The sequence below is a fragment of the Dermacentor andersoni genome, chromosome 7 (genome assembly GCF_023375885.2).
Source record: "Dermacentor andersoni chromosome 7, qqDerAnde1_hic_scaffold, whole genome shotgun sequence".
NCBI lineage: Eukaryota > Metazoa > Arthropoda > Arachnida > Ixodida > Ixodidae > Dermacentor > Dermacentor andersoni.
This window is the reverse complement of record NC_092820.1, coordinates 71157491-71165554: the sequence shown is the minus strand read 5'-3', so window position 1 is coordinate 71165554 and position 8064 is coordinate 71157491.

Genomic DNA, 8064 nt, shown 5'->3' with positions numbered 1-8064 from the left:
TACTTGTTTCAGTGTGCAGTACACCGGATTCAGAGAAAGATGGACCAATGGCTGCATAGGACACCCCGGCATGCGACTTAGAAGCGTCAGTGTAAAACTCTGTGCACGAGTACTTGTACTGTGGTTCTAAGAAGTGCATTTTAATATGTGTCTCTGGCGCATGTTTAGTGATCTCTACAAAGGATGTGTCACACTCTATCAGCTGCCACTGCCATGGTGGCAACAGTTTCGCTGGAGACATAAGACAATATTCAAGCACCGGAACACCCATTTCCTCACTAAGGTTCCTTGCACGCAAAGAGAACGGTCTTCTCGCTGCAGGTCTGTTATTGAAGAGCATGGCATCGGTCATATCGTTTACGCATGAATAAGAGGGGTGTTCAGGGTTTGAAATTACTTTGAGGAAATATGTAAAACTGCTATATGATCTCTGAAGATGGAGTGACCATACATTTGCTTCTGCGTAAAGGCTTTGTACGGGGCTTGTCCTGAAGGCTCCGGTCGCGAGGCGGATTCCTAAATGATGGACAGGATCCAGCATCTTTAAAGCACTTGGTGTAGCGGACTGATATACTATAGCACCGTAGTCAAGACGTGAACCAACAAGACACCTATACAAGTTCAAAAGACATTTCCTGTCACTGCCCCATGTTGTACTTGATAGAAGTTTCAATAGGTTCATTGTCTTGGGGCACTTAGCCTTCAAGTATTTGATATGCGGGATGAATGTCAGTTTAGAGTCTAATATAATGCCGAGAAACTTTTGCTCGGCGCGTACCGGTAATCTGCTACCAGACAGCTCAATAGCAGGACATGATACTATTCCTCTCTTATTCGTGAAAAGGACGCATGTACTTTTCTGTGGGCTCAATCTAAAACCGTTTTCTTCAGCCCATTTTGCCACTTTATTTAGGGCATGCTGGACATGTCGTTCGCAGATAGTTAAATTGCACGATTTGAAACCAAGCTGCACATCATCTACATATACAGAGTATGACATTGTTCGTGGGATAGCCATGCCCAAAGAATTTATTTTCACAATAAAGAGTGTGCAGCTTAGCACACCGCCTTGTGGAACCCCAGTTTCCTGGGTGAAAGACCTTGACAAGGCATGGCCCACCCTTACACGAAATGTGCGGTTAGAAAGGTAACTTTCAATTATACTTAACATACTCCCGCGGATACCCATAGCGGAAAGGTCTCGAATAATGCCGAAGCGCCATGTGGTGTCGTATGCTTTCTCCAAATCAAGAAATACGGAGAGAAAAAACTGTTTGTGTGTGAAGGCATCCCTTATATTTGCCTCAATGCGGACAAGGTGATCTACGGTCGATCTGCCTTCCCTGAAACCACACTGGTGAGGATCTAGTAGTCCATTGCTCTCAAGGATATAGATTAGGCGTCGGTTTATCATCTTTTCAAAGAGCTTACAGAAACAGCTTGTCAAAGCGATAGGTCTATAACTACAAGGTACGGACGGGTCCTTACCTTGTTTGAGTATGGGTACTATTATAGCTTCTTTCCAAGAAGATGGAATATATCCAGCGGCCCACATGAGATTAAAAAGTGAGAGGAGTGCTTTCTGTGTTTCAGGGTGCAGATACTTGACCATTTCATATATGATACGGTCACCACCTGGTGCTGAGCTGTTACAACAAGCAAGAGAATTTTTGAGCTCAGCTAAACTAAACGGGCGGTTGTACTCTTCATAATGGCCACATTTCCGATCAAGGGGCTGTCGCTCTGCACGTTCTTTGAACTTGAGGAATGATTGCGTGTAATGAGATGCACTGGAGATATAGGCAAAGTGTTCACCCAGGCAGTCTGCCTGGTCTTCCAGGCCATCTCCTTGGGTACTTAATAAGGGCAGGGGGTTCGTCTCCCGGCCTTTTAGTTTATTTACCCTATTCCACACCTTTGCCTCGTCTTTGTAAGAATTTATCCCTGATATGTACCGCTCCCAGCTCTCTCTCTTTGCACGTCGACGTGTTCTCCTGCCTTGTGATTTGACCTGTTTAAAGTTAATAAGATTTTCAGCTGTTGGAGAATTGCGAAGCAATCCCCAAGCTTTGTTTTGATTTTTGCGTGCTTCTCGGCATTCGTCATTCCACCAAGGGATGCGGCGTTTCTTTGCCAGTCCGTTAAATTGTTTAATGCATTTTGTTGCAGCGTCAATAATAAAACCAGTTAGGTATGCCACAGCATCGTCTATATTAAAATTAGAAATGTCATCCTCGCCTAAATATGTGAGTTCTCGAAACAGTTCCCAGTTTGCTGCTTCGACGTTCCATCGAGGGAAATGGGGCGAGCATGTATCTGGTTTTGTTAGATTTAATGTAATTGGGAAGTGGTCACTCCCATAGGGGTTCTTGAGAACAGACCACTCCAGGTACGGGAATAGTGAGCTGGAAGCTATGCTTAAGTCAATGGACGAGTACGTTTGATGTGTAACATTGTAGTACGTTGGTTCTTTTTTATTCAATAAACATGCACCTGAGGAAAATAGAAAGTTTTCTATCAGTCGTCCACGTGCATCGGAACGCGTGTCGCCCCACAGGGGGCTATGTGCATTTAAATCACCAACGACTATATATGGTGGAGGAAGTTCATCGATGAAGCTTTCAAAGTCTGTTTTAGTAAGGTGACAAGATGGGGAGACGTAAATCGAACTAACCGTTATTAGCTTACCAAATAGCACAGCTCGTACTGCAACTGCCTCGAGGGGGGTCCGGAGACTTAATTGCTTACGTGCAACACCCTGATCGACTATTATGGCTACACCCCCCGAGGAGGTGAGTGCATCATCGCGGTCTTTGCGAAAAGTGGCATATTGCCTTAGAAAGTTAGCCTGCGTTAGTTTTAGGTGTGTCTCCTGAACACACAGCAACTTGGGATTGTGTTTGCGAAGGAGTTCTCTAATGTCGTCGAGGTTATGGAGAAGTCCTCTCACATTCCATTGTAGTATTTGTGTATCCATTATGCTATATGTGTAGGGTGCTGTGTGTTTAAGAGACTGAGGTTAGCTCATGGGCCTTTTTCAGGCGCCGTGACGGGAGTTTTGTCTCTTTTGGAGCGGTCGAGAGTACCTCGCCGCTCCTTAGGCGCTGGTGGCGCCGTCTGGCTGGTCGTTGTGTCCATCGCCTCTTGCGAGGCGCTGGACACGCGCTCTTCCGAGCGCTTTGTTTGACGAGAAGGCCTCGGCACGTTGGACGAGGCCTTTTGGGGCACCTGCCCGGAGGTGGATGGCCCCTTCTGCTGGGGTGACGGAGCAGCGCTAGCTGCAACCGCCGCGGGGGCAGGTGGCATAACTGCCGACTCACTGATTTCTTTCTCTTTTTTCCAGGATGGACAAGACCGCGAGTATGCCGCGTGGTCCCCATCGCAGTTTACACAGTGTAGAGGTTTATCACAGGATTCAGTGGGGTGTTCGTGTGCACTGCACTTAGCACAGGTCAATCGGCCTCGGCAGTTTTGCGAGCTGTGGCCGAATCTTTGGCACTTGAAGCAACGGAGAGGGTTAGGAATGTACTGCCTTACTCGGATCTTAATATAACCTGCTTCTATTGTTTCTGGTCATACACTGGAGCCAAACGTGAGAATTAGGTGTTTGGTATCGATTTCTTTCCCGTCGCGCCTGATTCTAATTCGTTTTACGTTGATAATATTTTGGTCCTTCCATTCTTCCAAAAGTTCAGCCTCGGTCAGGTTCATTAGGTCGTCCTCAGAGATCACACCACGGATGGTGTTCATGGTGCGGTGTGGGGTTACTGAAACAGGATTGTCCCCAATAGACACTAGGTTACTTAGTTTTTGGTACTGGTTTTTGTCATGCAGTTCTAAGAGGAGGTCGCCGCTTGCTAGCCTAGATGCATTATAGCCTGGGCCAATTGTTTGCGTTAGACATTTGGAAACCAGGAAAGGCGAGATCATTCTCGTTGTCTGTCCAGGTTTTTCAGAATGAATGACTTGATAGCGGGGAAAGTTTTCAGTGTGTCGGCCAAAAAATTTAAATACTTCTTCGGTGCGCCCTCGCTTCTGGGGGCGATCAGGGAGTTTTGGAAAGGAATAGTCCATAAGGGAATGTTCAGTTTTCGGCAGTAACGGCAGCCGCCCACCATGGAGCCCAACAAGGGGACGCCACAGGTCTTATAAAGAAACAAGTCCTGCGGACGCCAACTGTACGTTTCCGCTATAACCAGATATGTACAACCAAGGTTGATTGCAGCACACATGGTTAACCCTTGCTGCCGGGAAGAGCGGAAGTAAAAAAGAAATGAAGAGAAGACAGGAAAGATCAAAAGTTAGAGAGAAAGACGAAGATTGGAGAGAAGGACAGGAAAAGGCAACTACCGATTTCCCCCGGGTGGGTCAGTCCGGGGGTGCCGTCTACGTGAAGCAGAGGCCAAAGAGGTGTGTTGCCTCCGCCGAGGGGCCTTAAAGGTCCGAACACCCGGCATCGGCTCAACCCCCAGGATCCCCCTTTCCCCGGACACGGCTAAGCCGCGCACCGTTACACGCGGGAGGGTCCGACCCTCGTGTGCTCGGGTCCGTGGTGTCGCAACACACCAAACGCCTGCTGACGCAGACGCCCCTGCGGGGTTTTAAGGTTTAGAACGATGGGGAAGTGATCACTGACATGAGGGTTATTAATGACATCCCACTGGAGATATGGCACAATTGTACTGGACGCTATGCTTAGGTCTATCGAAGAAAATGTTTTATGTGTAGAGCTGTAAAATGTTGGCTTTTTCTTGTTAAGCAAGCAGGAACTTGAAGTGAATAGGATGTTTTCTATAAGCCGTCCTCTCGCATCACATCGTGAGTCGCCCCACAGTGTGCTATGCGCGTTTAGATCACCGACGACTATGTAAGGGTGACGCAGCTCATCAATAAAGCTTTGAAATGTTGTGCTAGAGAGTTGATAACTTGGGGGGATGTATACAGACGTGATGGTAACTAGTTTATTGAATAGAACTGCTTCGATAGCAACTGCCTCAAGAGGAGTTTGGAGTTGCAGTTGCCGACAAGCAACGCCTCTGTCGACTATTATTGCTACCCCGCCGGACGATGCAACAGCATCATCTCGGTCTTTCCAGAAAATAGCGTATTGCCTAAGAAAGTTTGTTTGCGTAGATTTAAGATGTGTCTCCTAAACACACAGCACCTTTGGATTGTATTTGTGTAAGAGTTATTTGACATCGTCGAGGTTGTGGATCCAACCTCTCACGTTCCAGTGTAATATTTGTGTATCCATATTGTTTGTGTTTATGTGCTGTGTGTCAAGAGATATCACTTACGTTGGCTCAAGGGACCTTTCCAGGTCCTTCGATGCGGGATATTTCTTTTTTTGTGGGCGCGCTCCAGGGAGCAACGCCGTTCCTTCGGCGTCTGAGACGCCGGAGAAGTTTTTGTTACATCCATCGCCTCGTCAGAGGCGCTGGATGACGCCCGCTCAGCGGGCACGCGCGGGGGTTTTCCGGGCCTGTCTGCACGAGCAGTGGCCCTAGGACCGGCAGGCTCTGAGGTCTGCTGGCCCTTCGTGGTAGGGGGCGGAAGAGCCGTGGCTGCTACCGCCAGGGGGGCTGATGGCGTAACCGCCGTCACACTTCGTGTGACTTGCGCGGCCGCCTGAAGATGTAGCGCTGCCCCCCGGCGCGCCACATCGGTTTAGGAAGGACTGGACTGATTTTGGAGAGCGAAACGTTTACGTGCCTCTTGAAAAGACAGGTTTAGTTGAACCTTCAGTTCTATGATTTGTTTCTCAATCTTCCACGAGGGGCACGATCGCGAGTAGGATGGGTGATCTCCTTTACAGTTGGCACAGAACATTGCTGAAGTGCAGGTGTCTGAAGCGTGTTCTGTTGAACTACATTTAGCGCAAGTATCACGCCCTCTGCAGGTTTGCGACCCATGCCCAAAACGCTGACACTTGAAGCATCGACGCGGATTTGGGATGTATGGTCTAACACGTAGCTTGCAGTAGACGGTTTCTATTGTTTCAGGCAGGTTGCTGGTTCCGAAACTAACGATTATGTGTTTAGTCGGTATTTGTTTGTCATCTCGCCTTAATGTTATTCTTTGCACTTTTACTACGTTCTGGTCTTGTCATCCTTCTAGTAGTTCGCTTTCACTCAGTTCGAGAAGGTCATCTTCTGAGACGACCCCGCGCACTGTGTTCATGGATCTGTTGTGTTGTGTTGTGTTGGGTTTAATGGCGCATAAGCAACTTAGGCTATCATGCGCCCAACGCAAGGTAAAATTCCTTTTAAAAAAGTTGGGTCACCTCAGCGCCGATCCTTGTCTGGGCAAGGACTCCGAGGATCCCAACAAACTAAAGACCTCAGTCTTCTCAAATATGAGAAGGTGGGTGAGGTGTATACCAAGATGAAGTTGGGCATAGGCTCATTTATAGTTTTTCAATGATACCTGCTTCTCTTAAGAAGCTAATAACATGTGTGGTATCCACAAGTGCATCTTTGCCTAAAATGAATGCTGGGTGAAAGGGTATGTGTTGATTATAAAACGAAGTAAAGTATTTTTTCCTTAGTGTTTCGAGTTTTACACATGTTAATAAGATGTGGTTACAGTAAGTTCATTTCCGCATTTTTCACAGCAAGGCTTGTCTTGTTTTGCCAGGAGGAAGTTGTGTGTAAGGTGCGTGTGCCCTATGCGAATGCGACATAAAATTACTTCGATGAGGCGTTCTTGGTGTGAGCATGTCTTCCATTCCTGTATTACAGGTTTTACTAGGTGTAGTTTATTGGTTACTTCACTATTCCATGTAGTCTGCCATTTATTCCTTAGTTTATGGTTCACTAATTTCATAGAGTCTTTGTAAGGAATTCTTGTTTGGATGATTTTTTTATGTCGAGCTTTCGCTGCACATTCATCTGCTTTTTCGTTGCCACCGATTCCGACGTGACTGGGCACCCAGCAAAATATTATGCTGTGTCCTTTTCTAGTGGTTTTTCTTATGTTATGTAGGATGTCGCCGATTAATGGTATAATTGCATTTCCAGGTTAAAGTGCTGTTAGTACGCTTAGTGAATCTGTGTAAATTATGCTGTTTTCATTGTTCTCATTTAATATTTTTTCTACAGCTACAGAGATTGCGTAGCACTCTGCAGTAAAAATGGATGCACACTGAGGTAGGCGTACCGTTTTTTCCCAAATGTCTTGTATCGCGGCACTGTCAACGCATCCTGCCGATTTGGAGCCATCAGTATAAAACGCTGTGTATTCCACGTATTTTTCGTTTAGTGCTAAAAATTCTTGTATTATGTGTTCATGTGGTGTTTGTTTTTTTGAAGATGTGTTAATGTGAAGTCACACACTGACGGCTGGCAATACCAAGATGGGAGTGGATCGGGTTTTCGGGCTATCTGAGGCCAATGTGTCCCTTATATCTAGTTTTTGGCATCTCTCCTCGAAGCGGAGAAGAAGTGGTCTTATTGCTTGGGGTTTGTTTGTAAATAGTATTCGTGATGGGCACCTTGTAACTATTGGGTAGCAGATGTGTTTCGGCAGTGAACGAATTTTTAGGATGTATGAGCATGTAAGCATGGTTCTTCTGTCGGAAAGGGGTGGTTCATTTGTTTCTACATATAGACTGTGTACAGGAGACGTCCTGTATGCACCAGTTGAAAGACGTCAACCTAAATTATGTACTGGGTCAAGGCGGTTCAAATATGACTTCCTTGCTGAGCCATACACTATGGATCCATAGTCTAAGCAGGAGCGTATAACAGAACGGTAAATGTGTAGGAGGCATACCCTATCAGAACCCCAGTGTTTGCGAGATAGGACCTTAAGTATGTTCAGAGATCGAGATGCTTTCTTTTCCAGCGCGTTGATGTGCGGAAGGAAGGTGAGTTTTTTGTCAAAAATTATGCTAGAAATTTATGCTCGTTTTGCACAGGTAATGTGGCTTCGTTCAGGTGTAGGGTGGGGTCTGTCTGTACTCCTCGTTTGAGTGAAAAGAGAATGACCACTGTTTTCTGTGGAGAAAAGCGGAAACCATTTCTGTCTGCCCATGCTGCTAGTTTATTTATTGTAAGCTGTACC